A 21,602-nucleotide genomic window follows, 5' to 3' on the forward strand; every position below is an offset into this window, starting at 1 on the left:
TTTAGGTTTCTTATTGTTTCACAACAACTCCCAAAGGCAGGAAAAGGATATGACTTTTTCCTGTGTGTCTTCATAAGGATCAACTAAACTGTTTCTAGAGTGTTCCCAGTACCCACTTTCTCACACATTGGAATGACCGTGGGATCACAGAGGCTCAGACAAGCCAGGACTCAACCTTTGCAGAGTGGCCCTGATGCACATGGGAAGAAATGGAGTAAAATCATGTATTTTTAAAAATAAAGAAATGGTGGATGGAGTAGGAGAGATTGATTTCAGAGTAGGGAAAGGAAAGATTTGGTACTATTAGTTTGTTAGTATTTGTAGTTAATTTCCACATGGAGGCCTAGAGATTCCTGATAGGCATCCTTAATTCAGGGTTTTTGGGTCTTTTTAAATACATAAATATTTATTATGCATGTATTTAAAAATATATATATTTTTAAAGCATAAATATATATATATAATATGCATACACTGAGTATTAAATGTCAGCCATTAACTCAATTACAATAAAAAAAGCAAGCAAAAAGGATTGTTTTTAGAACTCAATTAAGTATGCTGACATGTTATTTTACGAGGTAAATATATTTTCTAGGGAAATTTTTGAAAAAAATCAGAATAAGGAATGACTAGCTTTACAAGGTGCTATTTTAAAACACACTATACATTTATTTTTTGAAAAGTATTTGTTACTGATTTTTTTTTCATTAAATATGCTAGTGAAACAGAGTCTAGAATTAGAAAGAATTGAGATTTTGTTTCTGTTTTTGGTAAGTTGTATTCCAAACTTATTTCTTTCACTAAATAGATCCTGGATAAATAAAAATTGAAACATAAAGAGAAAATACAAAATTAACAAGACAGATGTTATTTATTTATTTATTTTTGTTTTTTGAGACAGGGTCTTGCTCTGTTGCCCAGGCTGAAGTGCAGTGGTGCAATCCCGGCTCCCCACAACCTTCGACTCCTGGGTTCAAGTGATTCTCCTGCCTGGCCCTGCCGAGTAGCTGGGATTACAGGTGTGAGCCAGCATGTCCGGCTAATTTTTACATTTTTAGTAGAAAGAGAGTTTCACTATGTTGGGCAGGCTGGTCTCGAACTCCTGACCTCGTGATCTGCCTGCCTCGGCCTCCCAAAGTGCTGGGACTACAGGTGTGAACCACCGCGTTTGTCTGACAGATGTTATTTCTAATAGTATCATCAACATTATAATTATGTTTTAAGATAGACTTTCTAAACCCTTATGTGGCGCTGGGGGAATGTATAATTTTACAAACACCTGGAAATTTGGCAATTTCCTAAAAAGTTTAACATACTTTGCCATATGACCCATCAATTTCACTCCTTGGAATCTACCTAAGAGACATAAAAACATATGTCCTCACAAAGATATGTGTTCAAGAACAGCATTAGCCACAGCAAGCCCAAACTGAAAACAATCCAAATATCCTTCAACTAGTAAATGGATAAACAAAATGGTAGTACATCTATGCAAAGCAATATCATTCAACAATAAAAGGGAAGCAAAACAAACTTATCTGGCAGGGGAGATACCATGAACATGAAGGTAGTTTTGCCAAGGCAAGTTTCAACCCTTGCACTCCGGATGATGAGACATTACTTAATGGGTACAATGCATGTGACTTGGGTGATGGATACTGTAGAAACACCGACTTCACCACTATGCAATCGATGCAGGTAACAAAACTATACTTGTGCCTTATATATTTACACAAATGAAAAAAAGACAACATGAATAAAAAGGAATGAAAAGAAAGGAAACAAAATGATGATACATTCTACAAAACTGGTGAACTTCAATAATGTTAACTAAGTGAAGGAAACTGGACACAAAAGATTACATATTGTATGATTTCATTTACTTAAAATACCTAGAAGAGTTAAATTATAGACACAAAAGCAGATCGCCGGGTGCATAAGACTTGGAGTGTCAGTGGAAATTAGCTATAAATAGAGAAATTTTGAACATGACAGAAATGTTATAAAGCTGGATTGTTGTGATAATTGTACAAATCTATTAATTTACTGAAATCACTAAATTTTATATATACAATGAGTAAATTTTGTAGTGTATAAATTATGTTTTCGTAAACCTGTTAGAATAATTCCTTTATAAAAAAAAATACATTGTGGCTGGGCATGGTGGCTCATGCCTGTAATCCCAGCACTTTGGGAGGCTGAAGCAGGTGGATCAGAAGGTCAGAATCACTGGTGTAAGATAGTATCTCATTGCGGTTTTGATTTGCATTTCTCTGATGGCCAGTGATGATGAGCATTTTTTCATGTGTCTATTGGCTGCATAAATATCTTCTTTTGAGAATTGTCTGTTTATATCCTTTGCCCACTTTTTGATGGGTTTTTTTGTTGTTGTAAGTTTGTTTGAGTTCTTTGTAGATTCTGGATATTAGCCCTTTGTCAGATGAGTAAATTGTAGAAATTTTCTCCCATTCTGTAGGTTGCCTGTTCACTCTGACAGTAGTTTCTTTTGCTGTGCAGAAGCTCTTTAGTTTAACTACATCCCATTTGTCAATTTGGCTTTTGTTCTTTTGTTACCATTGCTTTTGGTGTTTTAGACATGAAGTCCTTGCCCATGCCTATGTCCTGAAAGGTATTGCCGAGGTTTTCTTCTAGGGTTTTTATGGTTTTAGGGCTAACATTTAAGTCTTTAATCCATCTTGAATTAATTTTTGTGTAAGGTGTAAGAAAGGGATCCAGTTTCAGCTTTCCGCAGATGGCTAGCCAGTTTTCCCAGCACCATTTATTAAATAGGGAATCCTTTCCCCATTTCTTGTTTTTGTCAGGTTTGCCAAAGATCAGACTGTTGTAGATGTGTGGTGTTATTTCTGAGCCCTCTGTTCTGTTCCATTGGTCTATATATCTGTTTTGGTACCAGTACCATGTTGTTTTGGTTACTGTAGCCTTGTAGTATAGTTTGAAGTCAGGTAGCATGATGCCTCCAGCTTTGTTCTTTTGGCTTTGCATTGTCTTGGCAATGTGGGCTCTTTTTTGGTTCCATATGAACTTTAAAGTAGTTTTTTCCAGTTCTGTGAAGAAAGTCATTGGTAGCTTGATGGGGATGGCATTGAATCTATAAACTACCTTGGGCAGTATGACCATTTTCATGATATTGATTCTTCCTATCCATGAGCATGGTATGTTCTTCCATTTGTTTGTGTCCTCTTTTATTTCGTTGAGCAGTGGTTGGTAGTTCTCCTTGAAGAGATCCTTCACATCCCTTGTCAATTGGATTCCTAGGTATTTTATTCTCTTTGAAGAAATTGTGAATGGGAGTTCACTCATGATTTGACTCTGTTTGTCTGTTATTGGTATATAAGAATGCTTGTGATTTTTGCACATTGATTTTGTTTCCTGAGACTTTGCTGAAGTTGCTTATCAGCTTAAGGAGAATTTGGGGTGAGACGATGGGGTTTTCTAATACACAATCATGTCATCTGCAAACAGAGGCAGTTTGACTTCCTTTTTTCCTAATCGAATACTCTTTATTTCTTTCTCCTGCCTGATGGCCCTGGCCAGAACTGCCAACGCTATGTTGAATAGAAGTGGTGAGAGAGCGTATCCCTGTCTTGTGCAGTTTTCAAAGGGAATGCTTTCAGTTTTTGCCCATTCAGTATGATATTGGCTGTGGGTTTGTCATAAACAGCCCTTATTATTTTGACATATGTCCCATCAATACCTAATTTATTGAGAGTTTTTAGCATGAAGGGCTGTTGAATTTTGTCAAAGGCCTTTTCTGCATTTATTGAAATAATCATGCAGCTTTTTTCTTTGGTTCTGTTTATATGCTGGATTACATTTATTGATTTGTGAATGTTGAACCAGCCTTGCATCCCAGGGATGAAGCCTACTTGATCATGGTGGATAAGCTTTTTGATGTGCTGCTGGATGTGGTCTGCCAGGCTTTGGAATCAGGATGATGCTGGCCTTATAAAATGAGTTAGGGAGGATTCCCTCTTTTTCTAGAGATTGGAATAGATCATCTTCCTTTCAGAAGGAATGGTACCAACTCCTCTTTGCAGGGACATGGATGAAGCTGGAAACCATCATTCTCAGCAAACTATCAGAAGGACAGAAAACCAAACACCGCATGTTCTCACTCATAGGTGGGAATTCAACAATGAGAACACTTGGACACAGGGCGGGGGAATATCACACACTGGGGCCTGTTGGGGATGGGGGACTCGGGGAGGGATAATATTAGGAGAAATATCTAATGTAAATGACGAGTTGATGGGTGCAGCAAACTAACATGGCACATGTATACCTATGTAGCAAACCTGCACGTTGTGCATATGTACCCCAGAACTTAGAGTATAATAAAAAGAAAAAAGAAAAAAAAAGAGTTATGTGTCTATAAATTCCTGTTTGTTGTAGAGTTCCTTTCAGATCTTAAAGTTTACACAGATCTCATCAAATGTAACTGCAAATGTTTTTTTCCTTTTTTCAAATATGTTTGAAATTAGCATAAAGTTAGTGTTGATTGTTCCTTAAATATTTTAAAATAGTTACTGAAGTTAGATCAACCTGCTGTCTTGTCTTGGGAAAACTTTATAGAATGGGCTTAATTTCTATATGAGATGTGGCACTCGTCATATGTTATATTATTTGTCAGCTTCAGTATATTGTACATTTTGAGTAACTTATTCATTATATGCAAATTTTTTGTATAGTTTTTCATAATGTTTAATATTATTTCATGCTGATAAATCTGTAAGACTATAACAAAAGATAAGAAATTTGTGTCACTGGCGTCTTAGAGTGAGGTGACAAATGGATGAAGCCCAAAGAGTGTTTGAAGGAAGATTGACTATTTTAAAATTTGGACAAAGACTTAAATGTAAAAATTCAAGAATTTGTGAAAACCCAAACGAAGACAAATCCGAAGAAATTTATGCCAAAAATCTTGAAAGCAACAAGATAGAAATGACACTTCATGCATAGGGGAAAATAAATTAAATGACAGTGGATTGCTCACTAGAAATCATGCAGACCAGACAGAAGTGGCACAAGATATTTTAATGGCTGAAAGTAACGTTATGTTAACCTAGAATGTATATCCAGTAAGAATATTAATATAAAATGAAGGTTCTATCATAACATTCTTTTGTTGTTGCTGTTGTTGTTGTGGTTGTGGTTGTGGTTGTTTTTGTTTGTTAGATAAAGTCTTGCTCTGTCACCCTGGAGGGTGGAGGGCAATGGCATGACCAAAGCTTACTGCGGCCTCTGCCTCCCAGTCTCATGCGATCCTCACACCTCAGTCTCCTGAGTAGCTGGGATTACAGACATGCACCACCATGCCTGGTTAATTTTTTGAATTTTTGGTAGAGACAGAGTTTTCCCATGTTGTCCAGGCTGGTCTCAAACTCCTGAGCTCAGAGGAACACCTACCTTGGACTCCCAAAGTGCTGGGAATATAGGCGTGAGCCACAGTGCCCGGCCATGACATTCTTAGAGGAAGGAAAATCAAGAGAATTTCATGCTAGCAGACTTATCCTAAAACAAAGACTAAAGGAAGTGCTTGAACTGGAATAGAAATGATAATGGAAGAAATCTTGGACAATCAGGAAAAAAATAAACAATAGAATGAGTAAAAGTACGGGTAGATATAACAGATTCCTCTTCTTCAGTTTTGTAAATTAATTTGATGGTTGAGGCAAATATTACAACATCATCAGATGTGGTTTTTGATGCAGGTAGAGAAAATAAAAAATATATATTATAAATGCAGGAGTGGAAAGAGATATAAAGGAGGTAAAGTTTCTACACCTGAGTCAAATTGGTAAAATGTCAGCACCAGTAGACTATGATAAATTATGTTAATAGATAAATCACAAAAACTCTACAATGAGATACACCAAAAAATGGTTGATTAAAAATGGAGTTCTAAATATTGCTTCAGGAACACATCAAAAAACAAAAAAAGAAAACAGAGAAGCAAAAACCAAAGGAAACAACAAAGAATACAAAAAGTAAATGACAGTCATAAGAGCTCACATATTAATAATTCCATTACATGTAAATTGTCTAAAAAGACAAATGTCAGAGTGAAAAATAATAACCCATTGATATGCTACCTATAAGAAACTTACTGGGCCGGGCGCGGTGGCTCAAGCCTGTAATCCCAGCACTTTGGGAGGCCGAGATGGGCGGATCACGAGGTCAGGAGATCGAGACCATCCTGGCTAACACAATGAAACCCCGTCTCTACTAAAAATACAAAAAAATTAGCCGGGCGTGGTGGCGGCACCTGTAGTCCCAGCTACTCAGGAGGCTGAGGCAGGAGAATGGCGGGAACCCGGGAGGCGGAGCTTGCAGTGAGCCCAGATCGCGCCACTGCACTCCAGCCTGGGCGACAGAGCGAGACTCCGCCTAAAAAAAAAAAAAAAAAAAAAAAAAAAGAAACTTACTGCAAATATTCCAAGAGTAGAAGGTTGAAATAGAAAAATGGAAAAAAGTGAACCGTGAAAAACATTTGTCAAAGAAAGCAGAAATGGCTACAATATCAGATAACATAAAATACACAGAAAAATGAATATTCTGAGAGACAAACAGAAACACTACATAATGATAAAAATGTTAATTCACAAAGAAGGCAGAGCAACCCTAAATATGTGTGCACCAAACAACCAGCTTACAAATAAGTAGAGCAAAAATGGTCAGAACTGGAAGGAGAAATGGACAAATACACAGTTAAACTTTGAGAATTCACATCTCTGAAAAGTTAATAAAACAACTGCATAGAAACTCAGCAAGATAATGAAACCCAACAAAACTATCCACCAATAAGATCTAATAGACATTTACAGATCACCACACCGAACCACAGAATATACTTTTTTTAACTGTCCATGGAATATTTACCAACATAGACACATAGACCCATAGACCACACCCTGGACCATAAAAGGAACCTTAACAAATGTGAAATAATTGAAATAATGCAGACTGTGTTCTTTGGAAGCAATGGAGTTGAGCCAGAAATCAATAACATGAAGGAAATTGGTACAACTCCAAACACATAGAAACTTAATAACGTACTTTTAAAATACCCGTGGATCAAAAAAGATGTCTTTAGGAAAATAAAAATGTATTCAACTAAGTGAAAATGAAAATACAACATATGAAAATGTTTGGCACATAGCTAAAGCAGTGCTTTGCATAACTATTTATAGTACAAAACCTATACACTAAAAAAGAGAGAAGGTCAGAAACCAATAATCTCCATTCGCACCTCAAGAATCTAGAAAAGTAGTCTAAAATAACCTAAAGCAAGAAGAAGAAAAAAAAATGAATATAAGGGCAGAACTTGGTGGCTCACATCTGTAATCCCAGCATTTTGGGAGGCCGAGGGGACAGATCACCTGAGGTTGGGAGTTTGATACCAGCCTGACCAACATGGAGAAACACCATCTCTACTAAAAATACAAAATTAGCCGGAAGTGGTGGCACATTTCTGTAATCCCAGCTACTTGGGAGGCTGAGGCAAGAGAATCACTTTAACCCGAGAGGCAAAGCTTGTGGTGAGCCGAGATTGTGCCACTGCACTCCAGCCTTGGCAACAAGAACAAAACTCCATCTCAAACAAAAAAAGAGAGAGAGAGAGAGAAAATCAGTGATTTGGGGTGGAGAGTTCTATAGATGTCTATTAGGTCTGCTTGCTGCAGAGATGAGTTCAATTCCTGGTTATCCCTGTTAACTTTCTGTCTCGTTGATCTGTCTAATGTTGACAGTGGAGTGTTGAAGTCTCCCATTATTATTGTATGGGAGAAAATGTGGCACATATACACCATGGAATACTATGCAGCCATAAAAATGGATGAGTTTGTGTCCTTTGTAGGGACATGGATGCAGCTGGAAACCATCATTCTTAGCAAACTATCACAAGAACAGAAAACCAAACACCGCATGTTCTCACTCATAGGTGGGACCTGAACAATGAGATCACTTGGACTCGGGAAGGGGAACATCACACACCGGGGTCTATCATGGGGAGGGGGGAGGGGGGAGGGATTGCATTGGGAGTTATACCTGATGTAAATGACGAGTTGATGGGTGCTGACGAGTTGATGGGTGCAGCACACCAACATGGCACAAGTATACATATGTAACAAACCTGCACGTTATGCACAAGTACCCTAGAACTTAAAGTATAATAATAATAATAAATAAATAAATAAATAAATAAGAACATCAGTGAAAGAAAAAGTTTGTTCTTTGAAAAGATTAATAGAACTGACGAATTTCTAGGACAAAATAAAAGGGAAAAAGGAGAAAAAACAACAATATTGGGATTGAAACATGTTATGTAATTAGAAGTCCTTCGACATCAATAGTCCACCAAAAGAATACACCAAAAACACTTAGGTGATATGGAAAAAAATCCTTAAAAAGTACACACTATTCCAACTAACTCAATATGAAATAGATAAATTGAAAAGCTTTATAATTATGAAAGAAATAGAAATTATAACATAAAGACCTCTGAAGGAGAAATCTCTAGGCTAGAATAGTTTCACAGGAGAAATCTATCGAACATTTCAGTAGAATTAACACAAGTCTGCAAAATTTCCTCCAGAAAACAGAAGAGAACGGAACACATCCCAACTTATGTTATGAGGCCAGCATTTCCTAAAATCAAAAGCACACAAAACTAGAACAGCAAAAGAAAATTAAAAAGCAATATACCCGCATGACTGTAAATGCAAAACTCCCTAACAAAATGTTAGCAAGTAAAAATCAGCCACACTGAAAAAATATGTAAATTATGCCAAGTAGCGTTTATTCTAGGGTGTAAGTCTGGTTTAATGTTTGAAATCAATCAATGTCATCCATCATATTAACAAGCTAAAGAAGAAACATCACATCTGTAACCCAGGCTGGAGTGAAATGGTGCAGTCTCTGCTCACTGCAACCTCCGCCTCCCGGGTTTGAGCTAGTCTCTTGCCTCAGCCTCCCGAGTACCTGGGATGACAGGCGCCCGCCACCATGCCCAGCTAATTTTGTATTTTTAGTAGAGATGGGGTTTTGCCATGTTGGCCAGGCTGGTCTCGAACTCCTGACCTCAGGTGATCCACCTGTCTCAGCCTCCCAAAGTGCTGGGATTACAGGCCTGAGCCACTGCACCTGGCCAAAACATCGCATGATTCTATCAATTGATGTAGAAAAGGCCTTTGACATAATTCAACATTCATTTGAGATAACAACAACAACAACAACAAAAACCCCTCAAAATAGTAGAAATAGAAGACTACCTCCTCAACTTGATAAATAATTTCTACAAAAATGTGGCTAAATTACACTTAATGGTGGAAGACTGAATGCTTTTCCTCTTCTGCTTCTGCTAATGAGGAAATTCACAAAGGTCACAATTTAAGATCAACCAAAACTCTCAATTTTATTTGAATATACAGTAACAAGGAAATCAAAACAAATATTAAAAATACAACATGAGGCTGGGCACGGAGGCTCACACCTGTAATCCCAGCACTTTGGGAGGCCGAGGGGGGCAGATCACGAGGTCAGCAGATTGAGACCATCCTGGCAAATACGGTGAAACCCCGTCTCTACTAGAAATACAAAAAAATTTGCCAGGCATGGTGGCGGGCACCTGTAGTCCCAGCTACTTGGGAGGCTGAGGCAGGAGAATGGCATGAACCCAGGAGGCAGAGCTTTCAGTGAGCTGAGATCACACCACTGCACTCCAGCCTGGGCAACACAGTGAGGCTCCATCTCAAAAAAAAAAAAAACAAAAAAAAACCATGAATTTTCTTTACTCAAAAAACCTTATAAGTATACCAACAGAACATGTACACAATCCATATGCTAAAATGCTGATGAAGAAATAAAAAATCTAAAGAAATGGAGATATTTACTGTGTTAATCTACCAAAAACCTAAATATTATAAACATGCCAATTCTCCCCAATTTGGTATCCAAGTTTAATACCATTTCTCTCTAAATTCCAGCAAGATTTGTAATAGTTGTAGACAAAGTTATTCTAAAATGTATATGGAGAAGCAAGGGAACTAGTATAGGTCAAACAAATTTCATAAAAAGAAAAAACATGGAGAAGTAACTGTAACCAAATTTCAGAATTTTTATAGCTACAAAGTCAATACTGATTGACATTAGTGCAAGGATAGACAGAGACTAGTGGAGCAGTATAGAGAACCCGGAAATACACCTATGCCAACTCGTTTTGACAAAGATGCAAAAGAATTCAACGAAGGTAATATAGACTATAGTTTTTTCAAACAATAATCCAGGAGAGAGTGGAAATCCATAGACAAAAACAAAACCAAACAAAAACAAAAAAGAAACAAAAGAAAAAGAAACAAGAAAGAAACTTAACAAATTCTCTCATCTCGTGAAAACACTTATCCCATTAAATCAAGTCTACATGTAAAACGTTTAGAAGAAAACATGAGAAAATCGTCAGGAGCTAGGGCCTGGTGTCTGGGTTCTGAGTTCTTAGCTATGACACCAAAAGTGCTGTGTGTAAAAAACAAAAAACAAAAACAAAAAACAAACAAAAATCAATAAATGGAGCTTTATCAAAATTTAAAAACTTTTGTTCTGAAAGGTATCCTGCTAAGAAATGAAAAGTAAGCTAGAGATATGAAGAAGATATTTAAAACTACATATATTATGAAGAATATATTATCTAGAATATATAATCAAGTGTAAAAGCTCTACTATAAAATCTGTAGTAGAGTGAAAGCTATAAAATTTAATTACATAATTGGCAAAAGGTATGAAGAGATATTTTATCACAGAAGATATACATACATGGCAAATAAGCACAATTAATGACATGCAAATCACTAGCTATCAAGGAAATGCAAATTAAGAACTTGAAATTATAGCACTACACACCTTTTAATACAGCTAAAATTCTTTTAAAAACTAACAATGATAAATGCTGGTAATAATGAAGAAAAACTGGATTTCCATACACTGGTGGTGAGGATGTAAAATGGCAGTCCTTCTAGAAAATAGTTTGGCTGTGTCTTGAAGAACTAGACATATATTTGCCATATGAGCCAGGAATTACATTCTGGGACATTAAAATCAGGAAAATAAAAACACATGTTCACACAAAAATCTTACGCAAATGTTCACAACAGCTTTATTTGTAATAGCCCCAAAATAGAAACAGTCGAAACGTCCCTCAACAGGGAAATAGTTAAACTGCAGTGCCTCCATCTGATGGAGTATTCCTTAGCAATAAAAAGAGCAAATTGTTGATACACGCAACAACTTGGATGGATCTCAAGGACATTATGCTGAGGGGAAAATGCCAGTCACAAAAGTCACATACTGTGTGATTCTATTTATGTAACATTTTCAAAATGACGCTATTATGGAGATTGGTGGAGAAGAGATTAGTGGTTGTCAGTTGTCAGGGTGATGATGTGTAGGGAGCAGGGTGTGACTCTAAAGGGCAGCCTGAGGGGAGATCTCTGAGGGATGGAATAGCTCTCCACTGGATTGTGTGATGGTTACATAAATCTGCAAAAATGATAAGACAAGGCATAGAACTATGGACACATATTATACCAAAGTCAGTTTCCTGGTTTTGCTGTTGTGCTAGAGCTACTTAAGATAAAAACATTTGGAAAAACCAGGTGAAAGTGTGTCCAGAATTTATTCCTTCTGGTGGGTTTGTGGTCTCACTGACTTCAGGAGTGAAGCCACAGACCCTCGTGGTGAGTGTTATAGCCCATAAAGGTAGTGCAGGCCCAAAGAGTGAGCAGCAGCAAGGTTTATTGTGAAGAGTGAAAGAACAAGGCTTCCACAGCATGGAAGGGGACCCAAATGGGTTGCTGCTGCTGGCTCGGGTGGTCAGCTTTTATTCCCTTATTTGCCCCGCCCAAGTCTGCTGATTGGTCAGTTTTACAGAGTGCTGATTGGTGCATTTACAATCCTTTAGCTAGACACAGAGTGCTGATTGGTGTGTTTACAATCCTTTAGCAAGACACAGAGTGCTGATTGGTGCGTTTTTACAGAGTGTTGATTGGTGCATTTACAATATTTTAGCTAGACACAGAGTGCTGATTGGTGCATTTTCACAGAGTGTTGATTGGTTCATTTGCAACCCTTTAGCTATAGAGAAAACTTCTCCAAGTCCCCACTCTACCCAGAAGTCCAGCTGGCTTCACCTCTCAATCCCTCCTCTAAACAGGACACTCCAACTGCTGTTGGGAATTGGATGATGACCATTCTAGCTACTTCCCAATGGATAGGGGTGAAGAAGGGGTCCTGCAGTTGTAGTGTCCCCCAGAGGGAAACTCTTTAGGCCAGTGAAAGGGCCAGTGGGTCGATCCAGGGCTCCTTGGTGGAAGCTGTTAGTTGAGCTCATTTGGGATTCCATTGGTAAGATCATCTGTAGCTTGATTACCTCAATCCTAGAGGAAACAAATTAGACAAGGAGGTTAAAAATACAGGGCCTGAAGGTGAGTAATAGTTAGATGGCTGTCATGGGACCTGGAAAGGTGAGAGGCAATGTTGCCCAACTCCAGAGGTTGGTATAAGACTTTGAAAGGCATTGTCTGATTTAGGAAGCCTTTTCCTGTAAATGCCAGGCAGCATCTCATACTATCTCTGACTGGGTAGTGTAAAAGCAGCATTCTTCCCCTAAGAAGGTGCAGACCTTCTTTCTCAGCAGTGAGGAGGGTTAGGCCTCATCGGTTTTGGAGAGTCACTGCTGCCAAAGAGTCTATTTGGGAATGTAGAGTAAGCATAGATTTTGTTATTTCTCACAAGCTGTCTGAGAAATTCTTTGAGAGTGTGTGGGGGTAGGATAATGAAGTAGATAAACCTTCTATTCTGGTGTCTGTAGCACTAGCCATTCCTAACCCTATAAGTAGGGGTATTAGTTGTATGGCTCTGTGCTGACGGACTTGAGCTTTGAGGGGCACAGATGGGTCTGATTTCTACAAGATTCGAAGTTAGGATAATACATGTTACACTGTTAACTTTTACTAAACTTTACTTTTGCTGAAAACCTTGTCAGTTTGGGATTTTGAAACTAGGCCTTATAAAACTTAGAAACTAGGCCTCATATAGAAAAAAATTAACACCAGGTGGCTCTGGATAGAGTCCCACCCTGCCTCGATAAGGACCCACCCTGATAGGGTCCCACCCTGCCAATTCCGGGAAACAACCTCATGGGGTCCCACCCTGCCAATTCCGGGGGTCCCACCCTGCCTCGAAGTTCCCGGAATCAACAGCTCCAGGAAAAAACCTCATAAGGTCCTGCTCTAACCAATTAGCATAAGACACCTTGCTCAGGCCATAGCTAGACCCAATCATTTTGCGCCTTAAGCTTTGTTTGAATTTCGCACCATAAGCTGTGTTTGAACTTATGTTTGCCTATATAAACAGCCTGTAACAAGCAGTCGGGGTCCCAGGGCCAACTTAGAGCTTGGGACCCTAGCGCGCTAGTAATAAATAACTCTCTGCTGTGAATCTCGTGTCGGTGATCCTTCGCGGCGACCCCTGCCCAGGAGGGAATCGACAGTTCGGTTCCAACATTTGGTGCATGGGCCGGGAAGTGGGGTCGTCCGAGGACCCCCGACCCATCCGGCGGAGACCCATCTGGCCCAGGCCACGGACTGCTGACTGAACGGACCCACCAGGTACTTTCGTTTTGTTCTGTCTGTCTTGCCGGCTAACTCTGAACTCTGGGGAGTACTCCTTCTGAATTAAGTGGGGAAGGGGGACAGACATGTCCGGCACCTTCCCACTTACGCCCCGGGGGACGCCCTGGCGGTAGTCTGGGAGAAGGCTGACGACTCAGTCAGCCTCTTCAAATCTGTAGGCAGGCCGCCCCTGCCGTCTGAATATTTTGTGATCTTGTGGCGCCACTCTCTGGCCGCGCGGCTTCTCCTTACTTGTCTGGTCTTTATTTTTGTTACTTTCGTTTTGTCCTTGTTATACGTGGATGAAATGGGACAGACGTTGACGACTCCTTTGTCTCTAACCCTGACTCACTTCCCTGACGTCCGGGCTCGAGCCCACCACCTCTCTGTAGAAGTCCGTAAGGGACGATGGAAAACATTCTGCTCGTCCGAATGGCCAACCCTCCATGGGGAATGGCCCCGGGATGGAACATTTAACCTCTCAATTATCTTGCAGGTTAAAGCAAAAGTGATGGATCCTGGGCCACTCGGACACCAGGACCAGGTGGCCTACATAATTATTTGGGAGGATCTGGTCCGAAATCCTCCCTCTTGGGTGAAACCCTTCCTCCATTCCCCTTCCCCATCCCAATCTACCCTCCTTGCCTTAGAAGCCCCAAAGAATCGGAATCCGGACCCGCCTAAGCCAGTCCTCCCAGATGAACCCCAGAGGGATCTCCTCCTTCTTGACCCCCTGCCTCCTCCACCTCAGAACCCCCTTCTGGGACCTCCACATTACGCTTCACCCTTGCCCCCTGTCTTGTCCCCAGCTCTTTCCTCTACCGCCTCAGCCCCTACCCTTTCTCCAACTTCTCCCTCGGCCTCTCCCTCCACCCCGTCTCCTTCTCCAGCCCCGCCCAAGCTCACCCCTCGGACACCGCCGCCAACACCTCCACGTCTCCGCTTGTGGCGGACTGAGGACCCAGATGGCCCTTCCACTTGGCAATCCTCCCTTTTTCCCCTCCGTACTGTCAATCGCACGGTCCAGTACTGGCCCTTCTCTGCCTCTGACCTCTACAACTGGAAAACCCATAACCCTTCCTTTTCCCAAGACCCCCAGGCCCTAACCTCGTTGATAGAATCCATTCTCCTCACTCACCAGCCCACTTGGGATGATTGCCAGCAACTCTTGCAGGTCCTCCTAACCACTGAAGAAAGGCAGCGAGTCCTCCTGGAGGCCCGGAAAAATGTGCCAGGACCAGGAGGCCTCCCAACCCAACTTCCCAATGAAATAGACGAGGGATTTCCCCTCACCCGCCCAGACTGGGACTATGAAACGGCACCAGGTAGGGAGAGTCTCCGAATCTATCGCCAGGCTCTGTTGGCGGGTCTCAAAGGGGCAGGAAAGTGCCCCACAAATTTGGCCAAGGTAAGGACCATAACTCAGGAAAGGGACGAAAGCCCGGCAGCCTTCATGGAAAGGCTTCTGGAAGGATTCCGAATGTATATCCCATTCGATCCAGAGGCCCTAGAACATAAGGCTACCGTAGCTATGGCATTCATAGACCAAGCTGCATTAGATATAAAAGGAAAACTCCAAAGGCTAGATGGAATCCAAACCTATGGATTACAGGAATTGGTTAGGGAGGCAGAAAAAGTGTATAATAAGAGAGAAACCCCTGAGGAAAAGGAAGCCAGGTTAGCGAAGGAACAGATGGAGCGAGAGGATCATAGGGACCGAGTGAGGGATAAGCGTTTAACAAAAATCCTGGCGGCAGTTGTGAGAGAGAAAGGACCAGGGAGAGAGGGAGAGAAGCGGAGGCAGCCAAAAGTGGAAAAAGACCAGTGTGCCTACTGCAAAGAACGGGGACATTGGATTAAAGATTGCCCCAAGCGTCCTAAAGACCAAAAGAAACCTGCCGCTGTCCTCACCCTAGGTGAAGATAGCGAATAGGGGTGTCAAGGCTCTGGAGCCCCCCCCGAGCCCCGGCTAACTCTCTCTGTAGGGGGGCATCCCACCACCTTCTTGGTGGACACAGGGGCCCAACATTCAGTTTTGACAAAGGCAGACGGGCCCCTGTCTTCCTGCACATCCTAGGTCCAGGGGGCAACAGGGGGAAAATTGCACAAGTGGACTAACCACCGGACAGTTAATCTTGGACAAGGAATGGTGACACATTCCTTCTTGGTGGTACCTGAATGCCCCTACCCCCTCCTGGGGCGAGATCTTCTGACCAAGCTCGGAGCCCAAATCCACTTCTCCGAGACTGGGGCCCAAGTATTAGATCGGGACGGTCAGCCCATCCAAATTTTAACTGTGTCTCTGCAAGATGAGCATCGGCTTTTCGACGCTCCGGTCATCACTAGCCTCCCCGATGTTTGGTTGCAAGACTTTCCCCAAGCTTGGGCGGAAACGGGAGGACTCGGGCTAGCTAAGTATCAAGCCCCAATCATAATTGATTTAAAGCCCACGGCAGTGCCCGTGTCTATCAAGCAATATCCCATGAGCCAAGAGGCTCATATAGGAATTCGGCAGCACATTAACAAATTTCTAGAACTCGGAGTGTTGCGACCTTGTCGCTCACCCTGGAACACTCCTCTTCTGCCAGTAAAAAAGCCTGGTACTCAGGATTACAGGCCTGTCCAAGACTTGAGAGAAATTAACAAAAGAACCATGGACATCCATCCCACGGTTCCCAATCCTTACAACTTACTCAGCACCTTAAAACCAGGCTATAACTGGTATACAGTATTAGATTTAAAAGATGCTTTCTTCTGTTTACCTCTGGCCCCCCAAAGCCAAGAACTCTTTGCCTTTGAGTGGAAGGATCCTGAGAAAGGAATTTCGGGCCAATTGACCTGGACCCGGCTTCCCCAAGGATTCAAGAACTCTCCCACTCTCTTCGATGAGGCTCTTCATCGAGACCTGACCGACTTCCGGACCCAAAATCCAGAAGTGACTCTACTCCAGTATGTGGATGACCTCCTCTTGGCTGCTCCTACAAAGGAAATCTGTATACAAGGTACCAGGCATCTACTCCAGGCACTGGGTGAAAAAGGATACCGGGCATCCGCCAAGAAGGCACAGCTCTGTCAGACCAAGGTAACATATCTGGGGTATATCCTGAGTGAAGGGAAAAGGTGGCTCACCCCTGGGCGCATAGAGACAGTGGCTCGCCTTCCACCACCGCGAAATCCCAGGGAGGTACGTGAATTCTTGGGAACTGCTGGGTTCTGTCGCTTGTGGATACCCGGTTTTGCTGAACTGGCCGCCCCCCTTTATGCACTCACCAAGGAGAGGACCCCTTTCACCTGGCAGACAGAGCATCAATTGGCTTTCGAGGCACTAAAACAAGCACTCTTGTCTGCCCTGGCCCTTGGGTTACCGGACACCTCAAAGCCCTTTACCCTCTTCCTGGACGAGAGGCAAGGGATTGCCAAAGGGGTCTTGACCCAAAAATTAGGGCCTTGGAAAAGACCGGTAGCATACCTCTCTAAAAAGCTGGACCCTGTGGCGGCCAGCTGGCCCCCGTGTCTTCGTATCATGGCAGCCACCGCTATGCTGGTCAAGGACTCTGCTAAGTTAACCCTTGGGCAGCCACTGACTGTTATTACCCCACATGCTCTAGAGGCCATAGTGCGGCAGCCCCCGGACCTGTGGATAACCAACGCACGCCTAACCCACTACCAGGCCCTCCTACTGGATATGGACCGCGTCCAGTTTGGCCCTCCGGTCACCCTAAACCCTGCTACACTGCTGCCGGTACCGGAAGACCAACCAAGCCCACACGATTGTCGGCAAGTACTGGCTGAGACCCATGGAACACGGGAAGACCTTAAAGACCAAGAACTCCCAGACGCGGATCACACCTGGTACACAGACGGCAGCAGTTACCTTGACTCAGGTACCCGGAGGGCGGGAGCAGCGGTAGTAGATGGCCACAACACCATTTGGGCACAATCACTACCTCCTGGCACGTCTGCACAGAAGGCTGAGTTAATAGCACTAACCAAGGCCCTAGAGCTGTCCAAGGGAAAGAAAGCTAACATTTATACTGATAGCCGGTATGCCTTTGCAACGGCTCATACTCATGGAAGTATCTATGAAAGAAGAGGTCTCCTAACCTCAGAAGGAAAGGAAATCAAGAACAAAGTTGAAATAATTGCCTTATTAAAAGCCCTTTTTCTTCCTCAAGAAGTGGCTATAATTCACTGCCCCGGGCATCAGAAAGGACAGGATCCAGTCGCAGTAGGAAACAGACAGGCTGACCAAGTAGCCAGGCAAGCCGCCATGGCGGAAGTACTGACCCTAGCCACAGAACCTGACGAAACCAGCCACATAACTATTGAACATACTTATACCCCAGAAGATCAGGAAGAAGCAAAGGCCATAGGGGCTATAGAAAACAAAGACACTAAAAACTGGGAAAAAGGAGGAAAAATAGTCCTTCCCCAAAAGGAGGCCCTGGCAATGATCCAGCAGATGCATGCCTGGACACACTTGAGTAATCGAAAGCTAAAATTACTGATTGAAAAAACTGACTTTCTAATCCCAAAGGCAAGTACCCTCGTAGAACAAGTGACATCTGCCTGTAAGGTCTGTCAGCAGGTAAACGCTGGGGCTACCCGAGTGCCAGAAGGGAAACGAACTCGTGGTAACCGCCCAGGAGTCTATTGGGAAATAGACTTCACTGAAGTAAAACCTCACTATGCTGGATATAAGTACTTACTGGTGTTTGTAGATACCTTTTCAGGATGGGTAGAAGCCTACCCCACTCGGCAAGAAACGGCACACATAGTAGCCAAGAAAATTTTGGAAGAAATCTTTCCTAGATTCGGACTTCCCAAGGTAATTGGGTCAGATAACGGGCCGGCCTTCATTTCTCAGGTAAGTCAGGGGCTCGCCAGGATATTGGGGATTAATTGGAAATTACATTGTGCCTATAGACCCCAGAGCTCAGGACAGGTAGAAAGAATGAATAGAACAATAAAAGAGACCCTTACTAAATTGACCTTAGAGACTGGTTTAAAAGATTGGAGACGCCTCCTATCCTTAGCTCTGTTAAGGGCCCGGAATACACCTAACCGTTTTGGGCTCACTCCATATGAAATCCTCTACGGAGGACCTCCCCCTTTGTCAACCTTGCTTAATTCCTTCTCCCCCTCCGATCCTAAGACTGACCTACAGGCCTGGCTAAAAGGACTCCAAGCAGTACAGGCCCAAATCTGGGCCCCCTTGGCAGAACTGTACCAACCAGGACATCCACAGACCAGTCACCCCTTCCAGGTGGGAGACTCTGTCTACATTAGATGGCATCGCACTCAAGGACTAGAGCCTCGGTGGAAAGGACCCTACATTGTTCTCCTGACCACGCCCACAGCCATAAAGGTTGACGGAATCTCCACTTGGATCCATGCATCCCACGCCAAGGCTGCTCCAGAGACGCCCGGACCAACTCCACCTAAGACATGGAGACTCCGACGCTCCGAGGACCCGCTCAAGATAAGACTCTCTCGTATCTAGCCCCTTGCTTATTACTAGCCCTCCTTCCCTGCGTTGCTGACAGTAATAACCCCCACCGGCCATATAACCTGACCTGGCAGGTAATTGATTTTAGTACTCTTGAGGTCTTAGATAAAACCTCAAAAATTGCTCCTATGGGGACTTGGTTCCCTGACCTCTATTTCAACCTAGACAAAATAGCAAAGATAGATGACATGGAAGGGGGAGAATGGAGAAAACAGGCTAGAAGGGTGTCCGTAAGCCGGAACGGGTTCTATGCCTGTCCCGGATTCAGGACAGGAGAAATGAGAAAAACTTGTGGAAAAATAGATGCCCTGTTTTGCGCTAGTTGGTCCTGTATAACTACTAATGATGGAGAATGCAAATGGGCCACAAAACCCTGGTACATAACCATGTCCTTTGTCCGGCGCTGCACCAGAACCCGATATTCAAAAACTTGCAATCTGGTCCGCATCAAATTTGAAGATGCAGCAAAATCTGATAACCGTTGGATATCCGGGTTAATATGGGGCCTATATTTATACCAAAAGCCACTGTATGGAATCCCTATCCAAATCAAATTAATAGTCAGCCCTATCACAGCCCCTGTCGCAGTAGGACCAAACCAAGTTTTATCAGAAACAAGGAAGCCCCTGGTTCCTGCACCAAGAGAGCCCCAACCAAGAGCTCCTAAAAGCACTTCCCCGCCTCTAATCTCCACCTCCTCTAAATACACACCTTCAGCCCAAAACGTCACCCGCGGGCCCCTTGACCTGGGAATAGGTGACAGGCTCCTAAATCTCATAAAGGGCTTCTACTTCGCTTTAAACCAGACAAAGCCAGAATTTACATCCTCTTGCTGGCTATGTCTGGCAACAGGCCCCCTTTACTATGAAGGCATTGCCTCCACTAATAATTTCACTAACTCCGCCAATCCTACTGGATGCGCATGGGAACAACAAAGAAAACTAACCCTGGCTGAAGTTTCTGGGTCGGGAACCTGCATAGGCCAAGTGCCCCCTAGTCATCAGCATCTTTGTAATGTAACCTTGGCAGTACCCAGCTCCAATCACTATTTGGTCCCCTCCAAGACGGACTGGTGGGCTTGCAACACTGGGCTCACCCCCTGTGTATCCACAGCCGTTTTTAGCAGTGGCACCCACTATTGCGTGTTGGTACAAGTTGTTCCCCGAGTATACTATCACTCTGGAGACTCCTTTGATCTCCGGTATGAGCAAAAAACTCATACTAGACCAAAGAGAGAACCTATCTCCCTCACCCTCGCCGTAATGTTAGGAATTGGGGTAGCGGCTGGAGTTGGGACTGGGACAGCAGCCCTAGTGCATGGTAACCATCATCTGCAACAACTTAGAGTAGCCATAGATGAAGACCTTAGAGCCATAGAACAATCCATCACAAAACTTGAAGAGTCCTTGACTTCTCTGTCTGAAGTTGTATTACAAAACCGACGAGGACTAGAAATTGTCTTTCTGAAAGAGGGCGGGCTCTGTGCAGCCCTGAAAGAGCAATGTTGTTTTTATGCAGATCATTCAGGAGTAGTTAAAGATTCTATGGCAAAACTAAGAGAAAGATTAGACAAGAGAAAAAAAGAGAGAGAATCTCAGCAAAATTGGTTTGAAAATTGGTACAACCAATCCCCTTGGCTTAGCACCCTAATCTCCACCATCTTAGGACCCCTCATCCTGCTCACGCTCATCCTGACTTTCGGGCCATGCATACTCAACCGCTTACTCACCCTTATTAAAAATAGATTAAACGTAGTACATGCTATGGTTCTGACCCAACAATACCAGACCCTCAGGACTGAAGAAGAGGCTCAAGATTGAGCCTCTGACACAAAAAGGGGAGGGAATGAAACTAGGCCTCATAAAACTTAGAAACTAGGCCTCATATAGAAAAAAATTAACACCAGGTGGCTCTGGATAGAGTCCCACCCTGCCTCGATAAGGACCCACCCTGATAGGGTCCCACCCTGCCAATTCCGGGAAACAACCTCATGGGGTCCCACCCTGCCAATTCCGGGGGTCCCACCCTGCCTCGAAGTTCCCGGAATCAACAGCTCCAGGAAAAAACCTCATAAGGTCCTGCTCTAACCAATTAGCATAAGACACCTTGCTCAGGCCATAGCTAGACCCAATCATTTTGCGCCTTAAGCTTTGTTTGAATTTCGCGCCATAAGCTGTGTTTGAACTTATGTTTGCCTATATAAACAGCCTGTAACAAGCAGTCGGGGTCCCAGGGCCAACTTAGAGCTTGGGACCCTAGCGCGCTAGTAATAAATAACTCTCTGCTGTGAATCTCGTGTCGGTGATCCTTCGCGGCGACCACTGCCCAGGAGGGAATCGACAGTTCGGTTCCAACAATTTCAATTATTCTTTACTATTAGTAAGACCTCAATAAGTCCATATTAACTTAGA

The 21,602-nt window shown here is 42.9% G+C and overlaps 1 protein-coding gene across 1 annotated transcript in view; it reads left to right on the forward strand.

The window, feature by feature from the left end:
• Nucleotides 1-21,602, forward strand: part of LOC705588 (HLA class II histocompatibility antigen, DRB1-4 beta chain-like) — a 117,421-nt gene that overhangs the window by 51,187 nt on the left and 44,632 nt on the right. The gene's annotated exons all lie outside the window — the stretch shown is intronic.

This window comes from Macaca mulatta, chromosome 4 (assembly GCF_049350105.2).
Source record: "Macaca mulatta isolate MMU2019108-1 chromosome 4, T2T-MMU8v2.0, whole genome shotgun sequence".
In the NCBI taxonomy this organism is placed as follows: Eukaryota; Metazoa; Chordata; class Mammalia; order Primates; family Cercopithecidae; genus Macaca; species Macaca mulatta.